The following is a 12777-nucleotide window of genomic DNA, read 5'->3' as shown; positions in this document are numbered from 1 at the left end:
AGTGGTGGACATTTGCTACTGAAACTGTTGAACAAAAATCCCAGTCAGGAAGCTTGATGTAGGCACTGGTGCAGCCACGGAGGGGATCCCGGTATAGCCCATGAAGGAAATTAGCAGCCTGATCCACTATTCAGGCTGATCTGGGGCATTTCTTTTGGGAGTTGTGATTGTTTCGGTTCACATCATCCCTCCTAGAAATTCTGTGATTCTGTGTTTTAGGTTAGATGTTAGGAAGAACTTCTTTACCGAAAGGGTTGTGAGACACTGGAACAGGCTGCCCAGGGAAGTGGTGGAGTCACCATGCCTGGAAGTCTTTAAAAGACGTTTAGATGTAGAGCTTAGGGATATGGTTTAGTGGGGACTGTTAGTGTTAGGTCAGAGGTTGGACTCAATGATCTTGAGGTCTCTTCCAACCTAGAAATTCTGTGATTCCTTCCATGGCATAACCACAACTCCCCTCTCCCAACATTTTGAGAAACTTCTAAAGCACTGAAGGTGAAGGACAGAAGACACTTTGCAGCCTTACATACGGCTTCTGCATTTCCTAGGGGATTTTATGTGAAATGTTGAGCTCTTTGTGGAGCAGGTGATAATGGGGAAGGAAAGATTGGTGACAGAAATTGATGTAAAGCAGGAGAATGTATCTGAGGTCAGAACTTCAAAGATGTGTTGATGGTAGTGACAGTGCTGGGTGCTCAGCTTTCCGAAGGGGGAATTGCTGATGGAAATGCCTGAGTATGTATTTAAAGTGAGATCCTTTTCTTTTTTCTTTTTTCTTTTTTTTTCTGAAAGTTGACCCATATATCATTTCCCTGGATTTTTTTTTAGTACTCTGTTCTGTGAATGTGTTAGAGGGACTGCTGTTCAATTATAATTTTCATGCTTCTTATTTCGTTTTTCATAATTAAGTGCTAGACTTTCATTATCTCTAAATGCTGGTGTTGCACAGTAAGTTCATTTTATGTGATTTTAATTTGTGGAGATTTTTCTTTTTTTTTTTTTTAAGAATATCATTCTCAGTTAATATGTTGGCTTATTTTACAGGTTTCCCAGAACCTGTGTTCTCAGTCAGAATATGTTGTATGTGATACAGGTTGCTTTTACTCGGATTTAAAAGGGGATTAAGCATTGTCATGCAAGCCAAACACTGCTTGCTCAGAGTAACAGATAAATAAACATTTTCTCTTCATTGCCTTCAGCCTTGACGTGTACCTGAGTGAAAGTTTATCACAAAGATAAGGCATCAGTTAACCTTTTTTTTTTGTACTGGGAGGCAGCCTGGTGTGAATACCAAATCCTGTAATGAGGAGCTGATGGATTCTAACTTATTTATGCTAGCCCTCAGGCTGAAATCTAGCCTTACTCTGTTGTCATAGCATGGAGCATCCTTTGGTTAATGAACACGGAAGGTAACTTGAGTGAAGTAGTAAAAAATAGCTTTTCTGAATGGGTGCAGCCCTGTGCAAGTGTTTGCAGTTGTTACTTCAAGTGCTTATTTTAGAGACTTTTGAATGACGAAAATTTAGAATATATAGAGTAGCATTTAGGAAAAATGTTAATGTGGTTGCCTACTTTAACATGAACTGCAGCTATGCCAACAAAGAAACATGCCATTTAAAGAACACTAAAGCTTTGAGTTAAGTTTTTACTCAACTTTATTTAGAAACTTGCTGGAGTGCACCGGATGCTCGGGGAAACCAGAACACACTTTTTAGATTGTCAGACCAAAGGCAGGAAGGTTCCCACAGGGCCCTGCTCCTTATGTAGCTTCTGTTTCTTATTTAGATTTTGTTTCCTAATACTGAAAAGCTTTTAGTGGCATTTTGACAATTGTGGCCTGGAAATTCATCTAAATTAAAGCAGGTTTTGTTTGTTTACTTATTACTACTAACAGACTCAGACAGCCCCACAGCATTTTTCAGGGCTTACATCATTCTGAAATGGGCTCAACCGATTCAAAACAAATTTGACAAAAAGCAATTTTCTTTGGCCACTTGGAGTATTTGTATAAATACAAAAGGAACGGCTGAGCCTTGGCTGGTTTGCTCAGCACGGTATCTGGAATTGATATGAAATATTAAGAAGCTTATTTTGGTTGCTGGAAGATAGGAGAGAACACAGGGTTTAAATGAACTGGTCTGAAGGTGTGAGACTGAATGCAGGAGAAGTTAGGAGCCAGATCCCTAGCTAACATAAGTAAATTTAAGGACATTCAGTCCCTTCAGTTCCACAGAATATATCAGGTGGATGTAAGGCTGGTCCCATGCCGTTTAGCTTTTTATTTTGGATTACTTGGAGTTTTATGAATTCCCACATTACATTGTTCATTACAGCTATATGGGGGAGCTGTATTACAACACCTATAAAAGTTACATATTAGCACCAAATCCTTATTCACATTAATTTATCACACAAGAAAAAGCAGAATCACTGTTTTTATCTGCAGTTTGTCCTTCCCAGACTCTCAGTCTGTCCCTAGGAAAAGCCCGTGAGCACATAAAGCCAGAAGGAACTGAAAGCTGTGAAGAGAGGAAGGTGGTTGGCAGCTCGGGAGCGCTAGCTGTGCTACTTCTGTCACTGCACTGCTGCATTTTTGAGGACAGATGCATTAGCTCAAGAGGCACAAGATGTCAGCTCTCACAGCCACGTAGACAAGCGAGCTGGTAAGCAGAGATCTGGATGTTCCTGACCTGCTCTGACAGCTCAGGAGGACTCCTCTCCTCCATCGCTCTCCTCTGAAGTCCCAGGAGAGGGAGGAGAAAGCAAGGTAGCCAGCGACAGGCATGTGGAAATGTTCAGTTCTGCACTGACTGCAGAGGGAGCGTTGGGAGGTTGTGCTCGTGGAGAAACAGACTGTTATGTAGGACTACATGTGTGTTGGGAGTATTTTAAAAAAGAAAGTCCCAAAAGAACAAAGTCCTATGCAACTCAGTTCATATGTGGAAGCTCTTCTGCCTCAGGCTGCCCCTCTCGTAGAAGTGCTGGGAGACTGAACTCCTAGGGGAGATTAAAAGGGATGAGGGAGAGTTGTGACAGTGGCAGTCAGAGCCATGGCAGTTGGACTGGGTACTTGTTTCTTGCCACAAATTACTTACAAAGCCGTGAATAATTACATAATAATAAAAATAATTATAAAAACAGCTCAAGTGGAAAAGACAAGGAGTGTGTGCGCTTGCTGCATTAATGAAAAATGCAGGACACCGATTGTCTTATCCCTGTAAAATGCAGAGAACTAAAGGAGCAGTCTGACAGCACATCCAGTCCCAGCTGCAGGACTGGGCTCTGTCCTGAGTTACGCTGATAAACGCTGATGAGAAGAGACTTCAGTTCTGGGAGTCCACGTAGCTGGCGATAAGAGCCAGAGGAAAAATAAATTTGGCTTTCATGGTTTGGATTGGAATGGCAGAGTTGGCAAATCTCTTGCTGATTTTAGCCATGTACTTATCTCAATCATGGAATGGCTTCTGAGGAACTGTTTTATAGATTCAATATGCGGCAACAACTATGTGCAGATCTACTGCTTCCTCCATTTTAAAAGCCTAATTAAGGCTCCTCTGAAGTCATCTGAAAGCTTTTTATTGTTTAGAGGAGATGGAGATTCAGCTCCAAACAGCTAGGTTTCTCACTGGTCTTTTATTCTGGGCAAGAGCCGATTGGTTTATTTTCCTCTGCAAATGTTTGCTGATGAGTGGTGACACCAAAGCCTCAGACCGCGTTGGGCTGTTTACAGTCTCCAGAACATGGTTTTATAAGGCTCTTTCTAGCTAGTAATTGGTAACTGGATGTGGTCAGGGTAGTGAAATAAACATATGGAGGAAGAGGATGAATCATTAAGAAAATATAATATGGATGCTGCAGGAACTGCTGATGCAGTGCATGTGTGGCAGATAAGACATGCGTATTTTCTGTCATCAGGAAAATATGACCTGAAAGAAGAATTGCATCTAACCGTGTAGTTCCAGTTCTGCATATCCACACCTTCTAGATGCATATGTTGCTTCAGCTTAGACTCCTCACCGTTTATCAGCTTTTAACATGCACTCCTTCTTCCTACAAACCCCTTAGAATTTGATCCATCAGTCTGAGGGCATAGCAGAGAAGCCTACACTGCTGTAAATAGCAGTGCAGATGCATCATTAAGAGCCCCTAAAGCAGACAGTCTGCCTTACTGTGAAAAGGCATTTATGGCAGTAAAACAGTATTATATTTGTTAGTGGAGCACATTGGCATTCTCTGTCAGCAATGTTTGCGCCCACATGGCATAGAAAGTGCTAAAAATACCATCTACTGTGATTTGGTGCCACAAAAAGAGAAGAGAGTGATATAGTATAAAAATCGCTGAGAAAAGCCCTTCAAGTAGTTTTCTTATCCCTTTAGCAATTTTTCAGGATCTCACTAGTTACCTGAAACCTGCAGAGCCTTACCTTTCTGTTGATGCTTGGCCTGGAGCCATCCAGCCTGGAGCCTGGTCCCCCCTTCCCTGGCTGAGCCATCGGCTGCACTGGGAGGGAAGAGGAGTCGAGGAAGAATGGCTGATGGCAACATTTGTGTGCACCCAAGTAAAGGGTCTGTTCATTCCTGTTCACAGTGTTGAGGATTTAACCATTAAAAAAAGCCTGATTAGAAGGCAAATTAAATGTTTGATTTCCCTGTTGCAACTGAGTTAATAAACATAGATATGTGATCAGTATATATGTGTATGTGCCAAAATGAGTGCTCCAAGCCCCTAGTGTTTATTTTATATGCAGTGAAAAATCTTTATTTAGAAGGAAGATCAAAACTTATTTCATCTCTGATTGGTACACTCCATTCATGTGTGTGCAGGCACATTCATGCGTCCCATTCAGTTTCCATCCCCAGCTCCCAAATGTCTGGTCCTGCTCTGCCACTGACCTTTGCCATACCATAATCCTCAAAAACTTGCCAAGTCCTTAGAATTTTCTATCTTCTCAGAGCCTTAAAAGTAACTCTGTTCATTCTCCCCAAAAACTAAAATTTAGCTTCTCAGCAAAGTTGGATTGTTTTCAAGTCACTGAAGACATTTTTCAAAGACAAAGACGTGCCTTAGGTTCAAACTCTGCATGTTTGGTAGAATATCTCTAACTTGAGATCTGGTGCAAAGTGTTGGCAAGGGACTGAATATTAAACAGCAACACATAGAAAATAAGGTAAGATACTGCAGCGATACCATAAAATTCTTCTCCAGTTACTGCTTTCCCGATCCGCATGCCATGAAATGTTATCTTGACTCCTAGTTAGTATTGCCATAAAAACCACAGGGGTTTCTTCTTGCTGCTACTTGTTTTTGTTAAAATCCAGTAATTGGTAACATGTGAATTAACATTTTGAAACAGCAGAAGAACAGAGCGCACAAAAGTCAATACGAAGTGGTGCTCTGAAAAGTCAATTTAACATTTAAATCCATGGCGTGCAGCGGCACTAGAAAACCGCAATCTTTAGGAAGTAATGAACTTACTACGTTTGTCCTGGTGGAAACCACCTGTGTAAACATTTACGACTAAAATGGAAACATGATAAAAAATTAATAGTCATCTCTGATCTTTTACTTGATGCTTATATTTTGGTAGATCTTCACAGAAAATTATGTTGTATCTTCCTAGTGGAAGTGGTTTAGACTTGGTTCGAGTGCACTCCCTTGCAATATTATACCCTGGTACACTGCTTTGTTAGAATTTTATTTACTGGTAACAAGTTTAGCTTAGTTTGGTGCACTACAAATTCTGTATGTGATCCATGACATTGATTGTGTAAGGGAATGAGCAACTAATATCACCAGAAAAAGGCTGAAAAACAGAGTCAGAACGTCTTGTGAAATCTTGTAGTACGTTTAACAGATCGGTGGAATGGCTTTGAATTCTCCAGTCTCCCGTGGGTTACTGCTACTGTACGGGTTAGTGGCTTGGCTCGTCTTCTGCCTGGCATCCTTGACTCACTGCATTGTGGTGTGAGAAATATTTGTTCAACAATTGCAGGCACCGATGCTGCAGGGGAGCTCTTCGGCTGGGCTGGAAAGAGGACTGCAAGATTCACAGGGATTGTTCAATACAGCTGTTAAAGCACAGCAAGGGATAAAGCCTTCTTGAAACCTCTGTAAGTCACTGGGTACATCTTTTGATTTGGAATCTTTCTGAACGATGGTCACCTATGGCTCCTTTGCAGCTCTCTGTTGCATAAAAAGGGCCTTCAAATGTCACCCATTTTACCTGACACGATCCTTTCTTCAGCATTCATCCTTCATGACCACAATTTATGTGTTCAAGATGACAGAAACACCCAACAGTGTGTGCTCAGTTCTGATGGAGTCATTTTTTAGGTGTTATTATTGATAATAAAGTAAAAAAAAAAAGAACACTGGCTTTCAAATCAGAAACAACCTTGTAGTTTTAAGAAGCCATTCTGGTTAGCTGAATGAGCAGAGCCAAAGAATTTGAAGGAAATGTAAATGTCCTTGCAAGACACTTCAATCCAATCCTAGCAGCACTGTAAAATCAGGACTATAAGAGAAAGAGCTCAGTAACATTGCGGTGCCCTGGCTTCCTCTCTGTTTGAAGCTGGGCTGAGAAGTCTGTCTGAATAAGGCCTAGCCTACACGTGATGCTGAAGAGAAGAGCTGGATATTCTAGCAGGGAGGATATTCCAGAAAGCCAAGAAATATGCTGTGTGCAGCAGGGTGAATTTTTCCACTGAACCTCAAAGATTTCCAGCTATAATGTTTTTGGCTTTGAATCTGTAATCCATCTTATTTTATTTTTAGGAATCTGATTATCCTCTGGTCTCAACAGAAGAACAGCAGTGTATTTAACAGCTCTATTAATGCCAGAATAATAATTACATACCACAGGAGTGGCTATCACACTGGGAATTTTTGTACCAGAACTCCCATAGCATTATGATTCTTCAGAACTTGGGAAAAATGTTCGTTAAAGTACAAAATTAGTGAAATAGATTTTGTAATCTGAGTCTAAAACAATATCTGTGTTTTAAGAAAAGAAAAAAAAAAAAGAGAGACTGTCAGCCCAGCAAAGTGATGGGGCAGTTCCAGCTGCTCAGGATAAGTCACAGTCCATCCATTCCCAGGAAAGACTAAGGCAGAAGTGGGAGCTGTTGTCTGGTCTGAGGAATTCGTCCCCAGGAGTGGCTTACCCTGCGAGTCCACTTTCTCTGCACATAAATCTGAGATGTAACAGAATATTGATATATTTGAAGTGATGCCTTTTCACTTCTCCCCTTGCTGCAATGTGATTCCCAAGGTGAATTTTTTCAATGTGATATTCCGAACTATCTGTTTCGTATTTATAACTGGCCAAACAATCCAGATGCTAGTTGCTGTTTTCTCCGTAATTATTTATGAATTATATTTATTACATGTATATACAAAAGCAATATTTATTCTCACAATTATACTAGATGTCAAACCATGTGCATGACATCAGGAAGACTAAACAATTACAGAATCTTGTGGTATTTGCTGCTCTGTAAATGTCTGAGATTACAGTGAATCACAGGTGGGAAAAACAGGCCAGCTGTCACATTTCCGTCCTCTTGAAAGCACAAAGAGGCACTGCTGCGGGGGTGCTCTGCAAGGAAGTTTGCTTTTAGAGAAACTCAACCTGGGGGGGAAGTTAGTGAGAGCGGCAGTGAGAGATGTGAACCTTTGCACGTACCTAAAATCTATTTCCGTCTTAATTACAAGCATTTGAAACCTTACCATTTTTTTCAAGCATCAGCATACTGCGATGATGTTATTTTATAGCAAGTCCTGTATAATTATAGTTAGGATTGAACCGCTCATTTCCAAATAATCCCTTGGTGCCTGTTCAATCAGTAGGATCCCTTACGGACTCTCCTCTAAGACCAGGGTGAGTCTGCAGTGTGGCATTACGGAGCCTTCCTGCTGTTCTACCTCTGTTAGGTCTCATTTGAAAGAGGCATTGTAATGTGGTATCTCGTCCTTATCTCGCACGGCAAGAAGGGTGGGGACAGGGCACAGGGCTTGGGGCAGCTGTGGTGGGGGCACCCTCACACCCTCGCACCCTTGACCTTCCTGTCTTCACCCTCCACCCATCTCGGTTTGCAGCCAGCTTGTCTTTGTGCTCCCCAGCTCCTGCCCTGAGCACTGTGTGTGTGTTTCCCTGCAACTTGACTAATTGGAGCTGCAGCTGGGGACGCAGCGTGAGGCGTTCCTCTGCTCCCAGCCCGCAGCACGGAGACCAAGAGCAGCAGACGTGGGCAGAGCAGGGCGAGGTGAGCGGTTTTCACACCCCTGCCCATCACATCACTTCGCTGCTGCATGCTGGTTATTTGCTCTCTATATCACTTCCCCCCAGGGGGCTCAAAGAAATCAGCAAAGCTCCCCCGGCAGAGCTACGAATACCCAGCACAATTCATTCAGGCGCAGCAGGAAGGCCGGGGATTAATCGGAGGGGGAATGCTGTGAATTCCAGCGAGCTCTTTCTTTCCCTGGCACAGCTGGTGGCGGGGACAGTGCCACATGAAAGCCGCGCTGTCACCATCCATCATCGTTACTTGTGCGGCTGCATTCCAGGGAGCGAATTGGCCTCATTTGGTAGCTCTGGCGCTGCTTCCTCCTGCCAGGTTATATGCAGGAGGAATCCAAATCCAAGCACACCTCGGTGGTCCGGTTTTCAAGCTATTTTTAGGAAGTACCAAACTCTCCAAGACAAAATTGGGGTGGATGCATTTTTGAACGTTAGACCACAGCATCGTAGACACCAGGGATGGGAGGGTTTATTAACAGCCTGTCTTCTTTCCGCTTCAGAGCTGATCTCTTTCTGATCTTAAATTTCCTAAATGAGGGTCCCGTGATATAGCAGGAAAGCTGTTCTCAAGGAGTTGGTTTTTTTTCTCTCTTTTTTTTTATTATTTTTTTTTTTTTTATGGGAAATAGTTTTCTATAGGATGTCATTGTTTAGCTATGACTTATTGCTGTAGCTCTTAATACTGGTAAAATATCAACTAATAGAGCGGAAATTTTCCTTGCCTTTCTTTTTGATTAGTCATTAAAATGATTAATATTGCATGTATTAATCATTTTCTTTTCTCCAGTCCCATCTGTATTGCTGTTACCTAGCTGTGCTGTGACCGTATGTAGGAGTCACTGGGTAGCACCCATGCTGTTAGGAGTCGTTTGTTGTAGTGTATTTATCATGAGTGCCCTACTGAAAGGCAAACAGTGATCAAGTATCAGAATCAGTGCGATAAATGAACACTGGAGCAGTGTGTTAGGCTGGGCACTGGTTAGGGCTGCAGTGTCACTGCTCGGGAAGCTTTCCTTCCAGGTTTTCAGGCATTAAGGCAGCAATTCCCAGAATTTCCCCGCTGTGCTGGCCACGAATATTGAAATATTTGGGATTTGGGGAATCATTTCCAGTTTAACATATCTAACTCCAAAAATCTTCATTCTCTTTCAGATTCTTTATTGCTTTTTGCCATTTTGCAACTGTATATATGTTTTTTCTTAGATTTCAAAGATTCCTTGATTCCAAAGGTTTCAAAGCATTTCCTTAAGACTTTTAGGCACCAAAGGCAATTGAGCACACTATGTGACTGCAAGCAGCTCAGGCCACGGCTACCATTTTGATTTATCAGAAAAAGGCATTAATTTGGATTAGTTTTCCATAGTGCTATTATGCCAAGAACATTAATTTTAATTCAAATATTATTTTAATAATATAATACCAGGAGAATTAATTTTCCTTCAGATGCTTTGCTATGTTCACACTTCATTGGGTATAGGTAGACCTTAGGTGCTTGAGAGCAAAGTCTTTTGATTGTCAGTTTCCGTCAGGACCGAGAATTGATTCCTAAGGTAAGAGTGCAGTAAATATTTATTTTTGGTAGCAGTGTTAGCATAAGCAGCTCCTTCCTCTTCACACATTCATGCCCTCACGTTCTGCTGCCGATGAAGCCAGTGCAGTGCTTTGTGTCCGCAGGGGCTGGCTGAAGTCCTGCAGGACATCGGGGGGCTTTGCAGCTGCAGGAGCTCCCACATCCAGCTGTGTCCGTGTGGCACAGGGTGATGTGGCTACGGGGGGAAGCAGCTGGAGATGGCAAGGGGATCATACCTCAAGCCACTGAAAGCTCTCACGGAACCACAACTGGGGGCCTGGAAGAGCGAGCATGGGGATGAAGATTAATGACTTGGGGGAAGAAAATCCTAAATTGGTTTTGCTGTTGAAAAAATAAATAAAAAAATAAAATAAAAATAAAATTATACTTGTCTGCCTTTCTATTGTAACCTCTTGTATGCCTTTCTACTGTAACCTCGTGTCCTCAGGCCTCTGAGCTTTGGCTGTGAAGAGCCGAGCAGGCCTCTCTGCTATTCAGTCGCTTTTCATGCTTCTCCCAGATCCTCTGAATACACTGATCTTGTACACGCGTATATAAAAATCTCTTATTTTAGTTATTGTTTTCCTTTCTGACCTAAAGCTTGTACTCCTGCCAGTGCATGCTTGCTCGGCACCGGGCAGGCACTGTTCAAACACTTCCTGCCGCGCTCTGCTGAACGCTTCAATCTGTCTCGGTACAGGGAAAGAAAGGTTAATCATTCCCGGGCTTTTTAAAGAAAACCTGATTCTGTCAGGGAAAGCAATTCGTGTGGATTAACCGTGATTAACTGTGATCAACACTTTCCTCCTGTTGATTTGAGTCATACTATCTTATTTTACCCGAGTTCTTCGAAATAACTCTCGGAAAGGTTAACCTTAGTTTAGCAGTTGGGATTTTCTGAGGTTGGTAGGAACAGCCCAGTTGCAAATAGTGGACTCGGGTGGCGTGTCATCCCGGGAAGAAAAAATAACTCTGCCATTTCTCTCCTTTCCTCTAAAACCTCTCCAGGGGGTAGGAAGGCCGGAGGTCTCGCTGTGTGCTGCTCACCCGCTTACCCCGGCCGAGAGGCGAGGGGTGAGCGGCGCTTGCTGACTTCTTTCCGCGCAGGATGGCTGAGCTGGGGGGAATAATTTAGTGCAGATACAGACCAACAATAAATTAGTACGCCCCCAAGAGTCTGGAAGGAACAGAGGAGGAGCAGTGAGTCAGAAGTGAGTCATTGAGCCTCCCCGGCCTTACCCGGGGATGAGGTACTGCGCGCACCACTCCTTCCTCTGGTCTGCCTCGAAAGGACAAGCGAGCCCTGAGCAGCCCTGAATATAACTGTGGAAAAATAAATGTTAGCTAGCAGCAATCACTCCTTGGCAGCAGCAGGCTTTGCTATGCTCTGTGAGGTCTTCCCTGTAGCTAGTCAGTGTTTTTCTGATAAGGGAAAAGGATGGGTTGGAGGCCCCGAGCTGGTGCAGCGGTGGGGCAGGAGGCCTTATGGTGCTTCCCTTTCCCCTGGGTTTCCTCTGACAGCTCTTACTGCTGAGGCAGTGCCTTGTACAGCCCAACAGACAAGGAATCTTAGGGCTACTAATGATTAAAGGATGTTAAAACCACCTGCTTGTCGCCATCCCTGTTCTTTGCCAACGCACAAGAACGCAGTGGCTGCAAGTCTGGGCTTTGGCAAAATCTTCTTACGGGCCTGGGGCATCTTTAATTCATCATAACCTTGTCAGGACTGCTTGTACCGTGTTTCGCCATGGGGCTGTGGCTGCATGTGTCTTACTAGGCACCAAAATGAAGATTTGAAACTGTTTTTAACAGTGGGTTGATGGCACTGCAATCTCTTTGCAGCGCTGACCCCTCCTAGCTGCTGGAATAACTGTGCTAGGTGGACTGGGGCCAGTTTGTTGTTAATTTTTACAGATTTTTTATTTTACAGATGACAGGCATGCAGGGACTGTTGTGCGATTTGATGAGCAATCTAAGGGGAGGAGGTCGTATTCCTTTTTTTTTTCTCCCTTTCCTTTAGTCCAAGTGTTCTGCTTCATCTCTATAGCTCAAAGTACAATACTCATTTTACCTTTTGGTGAGCTGATTTAACTTCCAGTCTGGCAAGAAACTGTTGGCTCTGTAAGATAAAAATGTACTTTCTGCTTGGTTGGCGATTGGAGGGGCCCAACAAGTGTGTGTGATAAGCCTGAGGAATGTGTGGCTGAGGGAAGGGGAACGGTGCCTCCCCCTGCAGTGTCAGAAAGCTACCAGGGCAACTCGCTCCATCTCCTGTAACCTCCCCCTGTGCTTCCCACCAGGTGCCAAATCGAAACAACTGGTTAAGAAGAAGTGAGCAGGTTCTCAAAGTCAGAGGCTGGTGCAGGACGAGGGGACCAGCAGGATAAAAACAAACGGATCTCAGCTGCTGATGCCAGCGGGTCAGGAGGGTTCCCGTTCCTCCCCAGCAGACCTCTCTTGGCTGATTGTGTCCATTTCCCTGATAAAGTTCCACGAATAATGTGTCTTATGTACATTAAATTTCACGTTTTGACAGGGGTTTTTCATAGTGATAGGTCAGTTGTAAAGATGATGAATGCCCACGGTAAAAATTCCCTTTCCTTCTTCCTGTTGACTGAGGTAGGTCCTGATGACAGCCTCAGAAGATAACGCCTTCGGTCACTAAATGGTCGTAAACATTACAAATGTATGTAAAGAAATAATTTTCCCTTATTCCTATTTCATGCGCATATTTAAAATGATGGTATAAAATGAGAGGTTTGGGTTAAAAACCAGTGCTAAGTTTGATTTGAGGAGAGCTAATGAACTGAGTGCAATGGACATGCTGAACCATGCAGCGTCAACAAAAGTGATCACACCTGGACAGAAACACGAATTTCTTTAGAAACATCTTCACAAAAGGAATAT

The 12777-nt window shown here is 43.1% G+C and overlaps 1 long non-coding RNA gene across 1 annotated transcript; it reads left to right on the top strand.

The window, feature by feature from the left end:
* Window positions 1-990: 990 nt before the first annotated feature.
* On the top strand, window positions 991-7298 carry LOC119717623 (uncharacterized). Its single transcript, XR_011811199.1, has 3 exons — window positions 991-2663; window positions 5994-6111; window positions 6776-7298. It is a non-coding gene; the product is annotated as an uncharacterized lncRNA (long non-coding RNA).
* The last annotated feature ends 5479 nt before the right edge of the window (window positions 7299-12777 follow it).

This window comes from Anas platyrhynchos, chromosome 8, assembly GCF_047663525.1.
Source record: "Anas platyrhynchos isolate ZD024472 breed Pekin duck chromosome 8, IASCAAS_PekinDuck_T2T, whole genome shotgun sequence".
Lineage (NCBI taxonomy): Eukaryota > Metazoa > Chordata > Aves > Anseriformes > Anatidae > Anas > Anas platyrhynchos.
Note: the sequence above shows the minus strand (reverse complement) of the source record. Positions and strands in the feature narration are given on the sequence as shown.